Genomic DNA, 15,276 nt, shown 5'->3' with positions numbered 1-15,276 from the left:
CCCATGCAAGCACAACATAGGAAGAAGCTGAGTGATTTTTATTCGCCAATCATTGGAGACCCACCCAGCAGTATTGTTTTTCCAGAGACAGAATCTAACCAGTTTGAACTTAGAGCATCAGTAATCTCTATGCTTCCAAAGTTCAATGGTTCAGACAATGTTCAGCCATATGTTCACATGAACAGATTTCTATCAGTTCTTAGAACTTTCAAGAACCAGAATATCAAAGATGAGAGTATTAAGTTGATTCTTTTTCCGCTCTCACTAGAAGGTAAAGCCTTCGAATGGTTAACTGCATAGCCGATCAATTCAATAGATAACTGGGAGAAGTTGAGAACAAAGTTTATGAACAAGTTCTACCCACCCCAGAAGACAGATGCCATGCAGCAAGCTATCAGCAATTTCAAAGGAAAAGTGACTGAAGAATATCATCAAAGCTGGGAGAAATTCAATAATCTGCTAGTCTCATGTCCACATCATGGATATGACAAGAGCACACTGGCTCATTTTTTCTATAGAGGACTCTCGATGATGAACAAGCAAATGATACAGTCAATGCATAAAGGCAAGTTTACATCAATGGATGGAGAGGAAGCTTACAATTTTCTTGAGAATTTAGCTAAAGAAACACAACAATGGACTACTAGCAACGATGATGTAGCTAGAATGGAGGGGGAGCCAAAGCAATTTGGTTACCAAGCACATGAACAATCAGATCAAGAACTGAAGTCTACATTGGCCAGCTTGGCCACCAGCATTGAAACTCTGAGTAAGAAATTTAACCAGTTCTCTATGAATCCCTCCATGATCAACAAGTCTCAAGCTAAATCTCTCCCAATCATGCAAGCTAGCCAATACTGCGAAGTCTATTCGGACACTTCCCATGCAACTCTAGAATGTCCTGGTTAATGTCAACATGCATTAGTTGGAAAGTACAATGTGAACTCATTTCAGAGGCCCAGCCAAGGTGGTAATAACTTTCAAGGTGATTATTGGAGACAGAACGCTAGATCCCCAGGTTCTCAAGATCAAAGTTATATTCCACAGACAAGTTAAGCTTCACAGTTTGTTCCTCAACAACAATTTTACTCTCAACAGAATTCCAATACAAGTGAAGAGTTAGTGCAGATCCTGGGAGAAATTATGCCGCACCTGCCAACATGGAGAATACAATTACTTTGCTATCACAGAAAAATCAGAAGTTTGAAAGTGTTCTAGAGCTTCTTGCACAGTCTCAGCTCAATCTCTAGCAATCTCAGGCAAGTCAATGTTCTAGAATGGAGTCTCTAGAGGCTAAGGTCGACCAACTCACTACCGTTTTGTCTGTAAAGACACAAGCCGCTCAACCTAGCTTATTGGAACCAATTTCAAGGAGTGAAGATGTATGCCACATTGGGACAACTTCTAGTACTGATCACCTCCATAATCAGGTCAGCTCAGTTACTACTCTCAGATCAGGATTGAAGATAGATAACAAGGTTGATGTACCCTTTCACGATGACATTGCTACAGAGCAATCGGTCAAGATTTCTAATGAAGTTCAAAAGGAAGTGGGGGAAATCCCTTCCACTCCAATTTGTCAAGATGACCAAGACAAGATATGCAAGAATGCCAAAGAGAAAGAAGAGCAAACACATGCTGATGTGTTTGTACCAAAGGCACCTTTTCCTATGTTTTTTGCTCAAAGCAAAAAGGACAAGCAATTTTTAGAGATGAAGGAGGCGTTTGAGAAAGATGACATCAATATCCCTTTTCTCAAAGTGATCAAGCAGTTGCCATCATATGCCAAATTCTTGAAGAATGCATGCAACATAAAGAGAAGTACTCATGTTCCAAAGTGAGTGTTTCTAGCTGGACAAACAACATCTATTATCCATCAGCAAACTCCAGTCAAGCTCAAAGATCCAGGAAGTCCTACAATATCATGCAAGATAGGAGAAAAATTCACGGGTAATGCTCTTTTAGACCTTGGTGCTATTGATAATCTCTTGCCATATCATGTGTACTAAACATTGGGCCTGGAGAACCTAAAGCCTACACAAGTTAAATTGAAGTTAGCTGACCGCTCTACCAAGATTCCCAAAGGCATAGTTGAGGATGTTCTTGTTCAAGTAGTCGATTTCTACTATCTAGTGGATTTCATTGTGATAGACACCCAAGAGGCCTTTGATAAAATTCCAATTATTCTAGGCCGACCTTTCCTCGCTACCGCAAAAGCTTTGATAAATTGTCACAACGGTGAAATAAATATCAACTTTGGTAAGATGTCCATGGACATAAATATCTTTCACCTGTTGCATAAGGATTGTGATGACACCGAAGGTGGAGAGGTGTACTTCCTTGATAGCATGATACAAGAATTCGTCCCATTCAAAGATACAATTGAGAGTGCTCAATCTACAGAAAACTGTGATGAACCTGAAAACCCCACCACAGAGGCGTTGCTAGCCATGTTCTTGGAATCTCTGCAGAAAATTCAGGATTTAAGTGAGCAGAATGGAAAATTAACAGAGAGAGTATCATATCTTGAGAAGATGAACTATACATTTCGGGATGAACAACAACAAACGCCTTCAAAAAAAAATCGGGTTACTAGAGAATCAGCTTAAAGAAGTTTTGGAAAAACAACAGAATCTAGAAACTGAAATGAGTCTTCTGAAGCAGAAAGTGGACCATATTGATTAGAAGCATTGCACTATTGAATCCTCTTCTACACCATCATTGTCTGAACAAGAGAAGTATGTGAACCAGTCTACCACCCACCTTGAGCACAGTCAGCCAGACATCTATTATCATCATTGTGGTGGTAAAGGGCACATCAGATACTATTGTCCTGTTATAAAGAAAGATTTTCGTCAATCTTCTATACAAAGGAACCACAAGGCCTATCACACAATCATCAGACCTGAAATAGTTCAAGGTAGAAAAGCAACTTCACCAGCAATCTTTTCAGCATATCAAGGAGTATTTTTGACAAACCACAAGGTGAGACCTCCTCATCCTCCAAACATTCGTCAAATTTGGGTAAGAAAATCTGATCTCCTCACTCCAAATTGATAATACATGATATATAGTCTTAGGGATCTGACTTAAAAGAAAAAAAAAAAAAAAAATCTTGGTAAAAGGAAATGTTCTTATTTTTTGGATTAATTTTGATATTCGGCATCAATGGTAACATCTTCCATTTTTCTCATTCATTTCATTTACTTAATTTCTATACATTGAGGACAATGCATATGTTAAGTTAGGGGAGGGTGTACTTGAGAAATGAATTTCGAAAAATTAGTTTTTAAAAACAAAAATATTTTTGTTTCTATATCAGTAGCATGAGAAAAATGAATTTTAATGATGAGTCTGAGATATAGATTCTATACTGCTTAGTGTTGAGTTTGATAGATAGTTGATATTATTGATTTCATTACCGCTTAGACTATTTATTATGCTCGGACATAATTCTTGTTGATAGAATTCTTTATCAAGGCACCACCATAATACTTGGTCAGTTTTGTGTACTTTTGCTAGAAGAGAGATTTAAACCCCTAGTAAACTGGAAGTAGAATTTTTAGACTTTGCCCGTGAGACTTGAGCTTTATACCCATTCTTTGGAGAGTTCTTACGAAAAATCCGAGTCTTAGTGACTCAACATCTTTCAGTTCTTTATGTCGTTGTAATATAGTCTCATTATTTGTTGATTTGGTTAATCACGAAGTGACATCAACTGGGGAGATAGCCATTAGGTATTATAGTCTATTCGAAATAGAGTATCATACTGATAAGTCAAGTAGTGAACCCATTCAGCCTTTATCCCACCTAGTATGACCATCATGTTAAACCCTTTTGAGCCTTACAATAAGCCATTTTCTTTCATAAAACCCTTTGCCCTTTACCCAACTCCAGACAAGGAGTATAGCAAAAATATTTATCAGCCATACCCATATGTTTATGAGAATACGAGGGGCATAAAGAGGAAGAAATAGCACAAAAGGAAGATTACAAGGAAATACCAGAGACATACAATGAAGACCATCATTCTGTTCTAAGTGAAAGAAGCTAGTGGAAAACAAGCATATCCAGTACTAATCAAGGATATACCACTAAGCTAAAGAAAAAAAAAAGTTGAACAAAATGGATGGAAAAGCTAAGACAAAGAAATAATTTTCTCTGCAATACAGAATTTGAAGAAATCTTCCAAATAATGAAGCAAAACCCTTAGTGTTTTTCAGAAACAACCTTTGAATCCTTTTTACCTTTCCTTCATAAACCAATACCCAAGCCAAGTTACAACCCATGACTTATCATTACAGTATGGTACAAAGTCTAGAATAGGTGAGAGGATGCTAAAGTGAAGGACCCGACACTTCATATGTGATTAACATTCTTTCCATGAGACTACTTTTATTCAGAAGTCTGTTTTTCAAGGTAGTATGTGGGATGTTCGTATGTATTATTCTTTTCCCCACATACATGAGGTAAAATAATAGACCATCTTCTGAGAGATTTTTTTTCTGAGAGTATGACTGGTGAAGATAATTGAAAGTCGAGATTATCTACCTATGGTAAACTAGGGATTCCATTTCTTGGATAGGAGAGTATAGGAGATTGACTGAGTACACGCATAAGCCTTGATTGAGAATTTTGTCAATTTTTACTATCTCCCATCATAATCTATGAGTCTTTGTAGCAATGTAGTTAGCAATGGAGACCGTCTGTTGGAGTAAGCACTAAGTGGGTAAGGAATTTCTCTCTCTGAAAAATACTATCATTCTTGAACATGCTATTGATTGATTTTGTGGGTATATCACCTGAAAACCCTCACGAGACTATAACTCGTCCTTTTTGGGGAACTTAAAGGCTTAAAGCCTTGTTGCATATGGTAAATGCAATCGCGATGCCTGCGAAAATGAGTTAAGATTTTATTTTTGTTATTAGGATGTGATTTTGATCACTTATTTATTTATTTTTATCTTATTTGCTAAGAGACTAGCAAAAGGCTAGTTGGGAGTTGTGATAAGTGCTCAAAAAGTGCTATTTAACCCTCGATTATGCCTCTTGTTTAGCCATCTTAGTAAACTAATAGTGTTTGTAAGTTATGTTTTATGATTCTACAGGAGAAAAAATGAGTTTTGTAGAATATTAGAGAAAAAGGGGTAAAATAGAGCAATTCGGAGCATTAAGGATCACATGGGAAGCCCGTGGACAATCATGGAGAAGGCCAAGGAATTAGAGTTATTAAAGATGCGACTTAGACCTATTTTAAAGCCTATTTGGAAGCCCAGGGCCAAAGGATTCGTTGCTTGGACCAAAGCCCGCAAAAGAGGATAGAAGGATAGAGCAGAAGAGACAAAATCGGCTTATGCGTCTGAGACGCATGGATCGAGCGTCCAGACGCATTGATTGCGTCTGAGACGCATGAATAGTGTGTCCAGACGCATGAATCGACACTATAGCCAATTCCTTCTCAGTTTTGGAGACGAAGTTGGACTCTAAAAGAAGTCTATTTGTATTAGGAAACTAATGACGGTTTGGAATGCTTCTAGAGCTCATTGTAACCTCTATAAATAGAGCACCTAAGTGCCTCTTGTAATTTGCAAATTCACTTATACTCTTGTCTTCAAAACTTGAGGCAAAGAGAGATTAATAATTAAAGATCGGTTTTAACTAGCTGAGTCTTAATAAATTAGTCTTTCTAGTCTTATATTCTTCGACTCTTCTTCTTCCTTCTTTATGGAAGGATAATCTTCTCCTTCAAGGGAGAAGATGAAGCCGGTGCTTAAGGTTTAATGATTCTTTTGGTTCATGGTGTTCTTCAATCAGGTTAGTTCTTTATGTTTTTAGTTATTAGTTCCATTGCCCAGACCAGGGGATGGAAGTATAGATTAAGGTTTTTATTTATTGCAATCGAATATCATGCTAGTTTAGGGTTGTATTTATTGCAATTGAATATTTGTTAGTAACATGTTTTTATTTATTGCAATTGAATACAATGCTAGAATATGGTTTTATTTATTGTAATTGAATATTATACTATTATTCTCTACTTTTCTTCTAGTTGTGTATTGTTTTAGAGTAAGGGAAGTATTTCTTGTGTTTGCCTTAGATGGTGATTCATTGAATAGCTACCCAAGCTCACATAAAAGGAAGGAAGATACTAGTAACATGAATATAGGAACAACCTTAAGTAGAGTTATTTGTTAACGATGTTTTGTCCAAGAGGGCATCGGCACTCGCTCAATTGCCTAATTGTAGTCTACTTGTGAGAACAACCATGAAGCAAAAGGTCATTGAATCAAAAGTATTGGTGGATTCTAATCTCTTGAATTCTCTCTCTTATAAATTCCCAATAATTTAGTTTAGTTTAGTTTAGTATTAGAATCTACAATATCTATAATCATAGTTTTTAATCCCTCATACCCCCTTTCCAGTCTTGTCCTTCATATAAACATACACTTAAAAGTGGAACGATACCCTACTCATTCTTTACTTATTGAGGGATAATTAGGTTTTGATACGCTTCTATTTTGTTCAACGACTATCATCTATCTACATCATCCATATACCATCTCATCTACACACAAAAAGAGGCAAGGTCACATGTAGGACTAAACTCTAATTTGTCAAATAATAGTAGGGACCAAGTCCTAGAAGATGACCTTATTTCTTGTATCAAAGTCTAACTTATATATTCATGTGATGTTGCACGCGAGGGGTATTATTGCCATTTCAAAAATACAAGCAGATTGACTACGATCAACTCAATTGACTAACAGTCGACAACCAGAACTAGGACTAAACCCTAATATTCAAGCTTTGTTGGACCAAACCCTAATAAGCCAACTATTATTAGGACCCAGACCTAAATATCCCAATTAAAAACACTAAATTAAAATAGTTGTAAACATTTATCTTAATTTCAAGTCTCGCTCGCCACCTTGATGTCCATTGAGGGTTAAAAGTTAACACCAAAATCATTCAACAACCTTTCAAACATAATGATTTATTTGTTCAATATACCTACACCAGAAATAATAACTAAAACCTTGGTCGACATCTGCAAATCGATGGGTTTAAGGAATGAGTTCTAATCAATCTATCCCATGGTATAAGAGTTTCACGAATAAATCAATAATATTAAAATAAAAAAATAAAAATAAAAATAGTTATAAGGTTGAGCAGGCACTTACAAAGTATTGATCAACTATGGGAAAGTGCATATGCAGTGAATCGTTAAACTTCTCCAACTACTTTAAAGCAGTTTGAATTCCTGGTCCAAGAGCAATAATTGTTTCATATTTTCCCTCTTACAGTCTTGTACACTAATTGAATTTTGATCCGTTAGTAGTGAGATGATTGAAAGTAAGGTCTAAAAAGCTCATTTCTCCTAAAACAATCAAATTACTAAAATGTGCAAAATCCTACATACCAATGCTTATGAAGCTAAACGGATTTGTCATGATAAAAAAAAATAAAGTGTTAGACTCCATTGGTAAAAATTCATAATCAAACCAATGTCCCCTACAACATATAAATTATAAGCTATTGAAGTCTTTCAGGATTGTCAAGAGAGGGAAAGAAATTCTACCTTTAGTTCTTAGGCACATACCAAGATACATGGTTCTATTTGCAAAAGTCCCAACTGATTGCTATCGGAAATAATGTGAGACCTAAAAACCATAAATCATACAGAAAAGAGTTAATTCATAATATCTAAGTCGAAATTTCAGTATGAAGTTAGAGGAAAACTATTAACATCAATAATCTAAAGTATGGTTCACCAAAGCCACATCACATTGCCCTATCCCTGCCGCTTGGATTTTAACATTAGGAAACTCTCAAAAGCTAATCATCCTCCCCCACATTCATCCTATCTTATGAAAAATCCAACCTATTATAAACCCCATAGTCCAATAAGTTCAAGCTTAAAAAAAAAAACATGTAAGCATGACATGAAAAAGGGCAACTCAAAAGTAATACATGTCTAACCATTTATATCAAGTGTCAATCAATTTAAATCTGAACCCACAGCCAAATAGTAATATCTAAGCAATGAGGTAGATATCATATAATTCAAATTCTGATGGAAGTGTGAGGGCCTAACGGACAAGATAACAGTAATACACTAACCATTCAAATTCATCTTCAATCTATCCTATAATAGATTGGAGAACTTGAACCTAATAATCCCCAAATTTTGAAGCAATTACAACATTTTCAATCCTAGAACTATCTACAAAATGTCAAAAACCTACAACGAATCGAAAAGAACAAAACTGAGGCAAAAATACAAAGACAAAAGCAATATCAAGCTCCTCGATCTAAAACTTGTGAACAATTTTGTTAAAACAACATAACAATTTCTAATAGAAAACAATCACTGAATGTACGTAGAGCAACAAAAAAGAAATCTTTGAGCTAACATTTTTTTCTTGTAGTTGGAGGTAAGTAAACCATTATTGTCCTTCCATTCATTGTTATCTAAACACCTCAAAATCAACTGATTTTGAGATGTCTGTTGGATTGTTTCTAAGAAACTAGGAGAACGTGATATATTAGATTGGGATAAGACTAACCACGAATGAATAGAATCCTAATCAAACTAAGAAGCAATATTTGTGGGGCTCAAGAAAAATAGGTAACAACAATGAAAAGCTTATGGGGTTCTCATGTTAAAAGTGTACGGTGTAGTAACCTGGTTAGATAAAACGAACCTTTGGTATGCAACATATATTTAAACTATCAGCATAAATATTTACATGTATAAGGACTACGGATTAAAAAATCATAGACTTACGATGACGCACAAAGGTTCCTCTAGGTTAATCATCATGAGGCTTTTTCTTGTAATTGCACACGAGGCTGAGGGAGGCTATTAACCTCACAGACTTTTGCTTCTTTGACATCTAAATGCAGGTAAGAGCAACATTACAATAACAATAGGAGCTTAAAAAGATTTTAGGGAAAATTTGACTTCTGACTCTTGAATTTTCGCACTTACTTCTTTCGCCTTGCATTATTGGGGAGGAAATGTCATTCTGCGAGTAAGTATGGCTTCCGCTGGATGCTCCTCTTTCATGGATGTCTTCTATGCATGTGGTAACGTTCGTTGCCCCTTTTAAATTGGATGAAGGTCTTGAAACCTCAGTGCGGCTTTCCAGAGTTGACTGCTTCGTATTCATCTAACCTGGAACTATAGAAAGAGAAGAAGAGTTTATTCCCTTAGGATTTGATCCAATGCCAATTCTTTGACATATTTTTCTAAATAACGGCATCTCCCACAAATTGTTTCCTACTCCACTCAGAGCATGTGAAATTTCCATATCGGTGCTAAGAGGGAAGCTTCTTGTAATAGAAGGGGATTCCTACAAAGATAATTGTGAACAGGAATTTAGAAGAGCACAGCCAAATCAAGAAAAACTCACCGACTAAATGAAAATTTCATAACAAATTTAGGAAGAAAATGGCTTACCCTTGGTTCCAGCACTAAGAAGGAAAGCCCCCATACTATACACAGAAGACGTGTTAGCAAATGTAGTTAAATTAGTGTGATATAGGGAATCAAAATGCACATACAAACAAAAAGTCAAAGTGAAACCGTAAACAAATAATGGCATCTTGAATAAATAGCCATTACTACCGCTAGAACCAAGGTACAAGCTTCAACATTTTAGTAATTCCATGCAGTGGAACTTCTCATCAAGTTATGCAGAAATAAGTAAAAGGCAAATATAATTTTCATAGTGGAGTACATCTTTAGTTAAAAATCCCAAATTAAAGAAGTTTCAAAACTCAAAACCAAAACTATTAGCGCTTGCCATGTACCCAAAAGCCAAAATATTACTCAAGTAATCCGCTCAAACATGGCCGTTAAGTGAGTTACTCCATCAACCAATGCCAATCACTTCGAGGATAGCCAATCACTTTGACTATTCCTTGGCACAAAACATTCTTAAGATCATTAAATACTCTTCCCTCACTTTACCTCATATGTTGCTCCATTTCAAGTGTGTTAAGCATTGTCAACCAAGAAGCATGGAAGCATAATTTTAAAGAGCATAGTTAGTGGTTGCTGCTTGTTTTTATGCAGATAAAACAAAACAGAAGCACAATTCAAGAGTGACACTGCCCGTTCATATGAAAGCTCATTGCAAGTATTATTCTTTGCAACATCAAGAAACACCCAATTACAAGGGAGAGAATACAATAGTTTAAGGAGTTATCTTGCCCCCACTTCCAAACTGTCACTCTACTATGTTTTTCTAAATACTCACTGTACTTGATGATTACACTTAGTAAATAACAATTCAGATATAATAACCTAAGATGATCCTTCAGCACAATTGGTGTATGGTCAACACATGGAGTCTAGGCAAATTGTAGCAGTCCATTAGTATGTAATGCAAGTTTAAGGAGGTGCATCCTAATTGGACAAAGAACGGAGAAATAACTATCCATAACCAAAGAAATATCAGAACTGCAAAGAAAAATAACATAAGCAACCAAAACAAATGCAAAAATTTAAATCTATACCTAGTTGCCAGACCGACGCATACAGTGGAAACATCAGGCCTAATATGCCTCATTATATCAAATATCGCCATACCTAATGAGGTAAACACATGCGAGTCAGAAAAAAGGACAGATTTTGACATGAAACTTAATAAATTAATAATAGCACAATAACTAATGGGATAGAATCACCAGTTGTAACGGATCCTCCAGGAGAGTTCACATACATAACAATATCCTATTCATACAAGAAAATATGCATGAGTAAACACATTGCTTAGTGAACCCTTTGACACCAAATAGTTAGACATATATGGTTCATCTGGGTATTTTCTTATGAATAATACCCCTGAATGAATAACGCAAAATAAAAAGAAAACAAAAAACAGAGTAATAAATTCTGAAGGCACTCAATATTATACTTTGTCTAAAGCACATAGTCTATGCCAGCCAAACGTTCCAATACATCTCCTCCTTGTATAAGAAGCCCTTGTTTTGCCCCTGGCCCAATTAGCAAAGAAGAAACTAAAGTTAGTATTGTACTGAGGACCAAAAAGTTGTAATTTCTTACAGAGCAATCAATCAATTCTTTCAAAATCCACACTGAGGTAGTAGTAACAAAAAGTTAAACAGCAAACAACACATGGCTGCAGATCAAATAAAACCAAATAGGGCTAGATGATGTACCAAGAGAGGTAAGTTATTTCTTTCAATCCCCATGCAAATACAGAAATCACGATGTGCAACAAATGGCAGGTCTTTCTCTCATGTCATCACTCAAGTTTTTAGCTAAAGCCAAATTACCACACTTTGGTGGGTCACCCTCAACCATTTCTATGGGACTTGACATTTACCAATTTTGCACTTTTGTAGAATACAAAAGACATACCTCCTCAATGCTGCCATCTTCAGTATCCATATTGAAAGAGAGCATCATGTGTTCATCAAGCAAATGTTCTAAATCGTCGATACTTAACGCTATTGAACAGCACAATAAAGAAATTCAAATCAATACCCAAATCAAAACATCAATAAACACTAAATAAGAAACACGTCCATTGACAAAATAAGAAACACGTCCATGAATCACCGACAACAATATTATAATTATCCACCACTTCACATATGCTTCAAAGTCATTCAAAACATTCTAGCAATTTCATTCAGACTTCAAAATCCAAAAGTATATTAAAAAGCTACTCTAATTGGATATTAAAAATATATTAAAAATCATAGCTAATATAATTAGATTAACTTTCATTAATGGGTTATTGCTAGCTTAAGAACTCACCTTAACTTCAATAAACTCTTCAAAGATGAAGGCAAAGCCAGCGTACACTCCCACATTCATCTTGTGTTTGTTAATAATAATTCGAAACATGCATCCAACTTTGTCATCAACTCAATTGTTCCATAGATTGATGTAATATCCTATGTTATTACCCAGTCCATTGATAGCATCTGCAAAGTTCAGTTGTGTTTTGGATATAGAATTCATGCATTAAAGCAAATTGACTGATTTCGAGAAGTGAAGAAAACAATCATACCTGATTGGAGGTTCATAAGCAATAGAGAGATTCATTAGTCAATTCCATCCTAGATTAAAGTACTCACTATTTCAACTATTTAGATTTTTTACCTCAATTTAAATGAATGGCTGGAATTTGTTGCAATGAGAGAACTCAATTTGAAGAGAGTGGGAGAGAGAATGATGGCTCTGTTTAATTTTTGTTGCAAAACTTATTTTTTTGTACTGTTTGCAAAAGAAGGAAAACGTAGGGGTGGAGATTGGGAGGGGAGACGTAGAGGTGTATTTATTGCTAATTATTACTAATTAAATGTCATTTATGGTAAATTTATGGTAAGCGTACAATTCAAAATGGCGTGGAATTGGTTTTTTAATATACCACCACATGAAAAGACTGATTGCTCCTATTCAAAGGTGTTAAACAACATTTTAATTTATGGACAATATCAGTACTACGAATTTACAAAGACATAAAAAGACCAAGTAGTCCTCATTAATAAATATCTAGGTGTTTGATATAATTATTCATCCAGGGGTATTATGCGTAAGAAAAATACCTGGATGAATTTCAGAGGCCACGATCATTATAAGATATACTACTAGTAGAGATTATTAATTTATTATTAATGTAGGCTAATTTTATATGATAAGTAAGAGAGTTTGTAGTGGTGAGGCACTGGCATGAAAAAGGCATGTAGTTTGGTTGGTGAGATGAGAATATGATAACATGTGATGGGGTTATGAGAAATACAATTAAGGTCACACATGCATTAGCATGGAGAGGTAGAATATTTAATGTTGGGAAGAGGATATACTCTGCTTTAGTGTGTTTTTGGCAGTTTGGAGAAGTGCAACTATTTATAGGGTCGGGAAGACAGGTAGGAGCTGACATGAAACATTATAGTGTGAGAGAGGGGATTGGTATTGAGATTAGAGAGGAGATGTACATGTGTTTGCCTCCCTGTGTTTGTGTTGGATGACACGTGTCTGAATAAACTCCTTTTCATATATAGGTTGACGTTCCAAGCAAAAATGATGAAAAAATAACAAATTGTGATACTTATTAATAAGACTAAATGTTACTTTGTCATTTTTCCTTCTTTTCCTATTTTCCTTACTTATTGATTGGAACTTTCCTGTTCAAGTATACCGTACCATGTGGCTGGAGGATTAGCAAGGAATGTTACGGAATGCATGTCATAGCTTTGGAGCTAAACCTTTTATGATAAGCATTATTGGGCATGACATGGCAGGTGATGTTTTTCTTGCTAATTAACTCCATAACAATTGAAGATATAATTGGGAACCAAATGTAGTCATCTTTATTTTATTTTTTTAATTGTTTATAGATCTCATTATAGTGTTACTAGGCTGTCTAGAAGAAATGAAAGCTAATAAATACAAACTTAATTAGTAAAATTTTCTTATTTGAAATTCACAAATAGAATTGAGAAGCTCTGTTCTAGGCATGTAAGATGTGAATGAGTTTATCATACTGTTTTGTAGGGAAATGATTAATGGCTTTGAGATAGCTCTATGTTGTTACAAACTGCCCAAAGAGGCAAGGATCTGTCCATTTAATTGGTGTATTTTAATTAGACTTATTTCACTTTTATGTGTAAGAATCCTATAAAATTGGGGTGGCATGGTGATGTTATTAAAAATGTAATTAAATCAAGGGATATTTAGGTATGGGTCCTAATAATAGTTGGTTTTATTAGGGTTTGGTCCAACAAAGCTTGAATATTAGGGTTTAGTCCTAGTTCTGGTTGTTGACTGTTAGTCAATTGAGTTGACTGTGGTCAATCTGCTTGTATTTTTGAAATGACAATAATACCCCTCACATGCAACATCACATGAATATATAAGTTAGACTTTGATACAAGAAATAAGGTCATCTTCTAGGACTTGGTCCCTACTATTATTTGACAAATTAGAGTTTAGTCCTACATGTCAGAAAATCACGGAGTTGTATCTAGAACGTAATCAAATATCAAGAGTCATCCCAGAAGGGATTGGGAACCTTGTCAACCTCATTGGATTAGGCCTCGAAGTCAATCACTTTCAAGGAAATATTCCATCTTCTATCGGAAATATTCAGACATTGCAAAATTTATATCTGGAAAACAACAGCTTGACTAGATTTATCCTGATCTAGTAATCATTACTCACTTGTCCCTCTTGGCTTTATCAACAAACAGATTGGAAGGAAGCATTCATACATATTTTGGTGATTTCAATTTCTGCAATCACTATACCTCCGTGGAAATAACCTAACCGGTACCATACCTCAACAAATCTTCGGTATTTCTTCCCTATCGATTATGCTAGACCTCTCTCAGAATTCTTTCTTAGGCCCCTATCTCTAGAAGTAGGCAACTTACAAAATCTTGGTGCCTTCGACGTCTCTGGAAATAAAATAGCTGGTGAAATACCAAGTAATCTTGGTAACTGTTTCACTAAGTTTGGAAGAACTTTACTTGTAGAATAACTTTTTTGAAGGAACAATTCCTCAGTCCTTGAGTTCTCTAAAGAATATCCGATATATTGACTTATCAAGCAACAACTTGTTTGGTCAGATTCTAACATTTTTGGAGAGCTTTCGATATCTCCAAAGATTGAATCTGTCCTTAAACATGTTTGAAGGCAAGGTACCCATAAAAGGTATCTTTAAAAACACAAATTCGGCTTCAGTTGCTAAAAATTTCAAGCTTTGTGGGGGTGTTCAAGAACTGAAACTTCCAAAGTGTCAAAATTTCAAGATTTGAAGGTTTCATATAGAGATCTTTTTCGAGCTATAAGCGGTTTTTCTCCAACTAACATTACTAGCTCAGGTAGTTTTAGGTCCGTCTTTAAAGGAATCCTCCAGCAAGATGAAATGATTGTTGCAATTAAAGTTTTCAACCTTCACCACACAGATGCTTCCAAGAGTTTCATGACTGAGTGTGAATCATTGCGAAACATCCATCACAGAAATCTTGTTAAGATCCTAAGTTGTTGTTCTGGTACAGATTTCGAAGGTAATGATTTCAAAGCACTAGTTTTTCAGTTCATGCCAAACGGAAGTTGAGACTGTTTTTTTAATGGTTGACAAGTAGGACTAAACTCTAATTTGTCAAATAACAGTAGGGACCAAGTCCTAGAAGATGACCTTATTTCTTGTATCAAAGTCTAACTTATATATTCACGTGATGTTCCACGTGAGGGGTATTATTGTCATTTCAAAAATACAAGCATATTGACCA

This window comes from Coptis chinensis, chromosome 4 (genome assembly GCF_015680905.1).
Source record: "Coptis chinensis isolate HL-2020 chromosome 4, ASM1568090v1, whole genome shotgun sequence".
NCBI classification, from domain to species: domain Eukaryota; kingdom Viridiplantae; phylum Streptophyta; class Magnoliopsida; order Ranunculales; family Ranunculaceae; genus Coptis; species Coptis chinensis.
Note: the sequence above shows the minus strand (reverse complement) of the source record.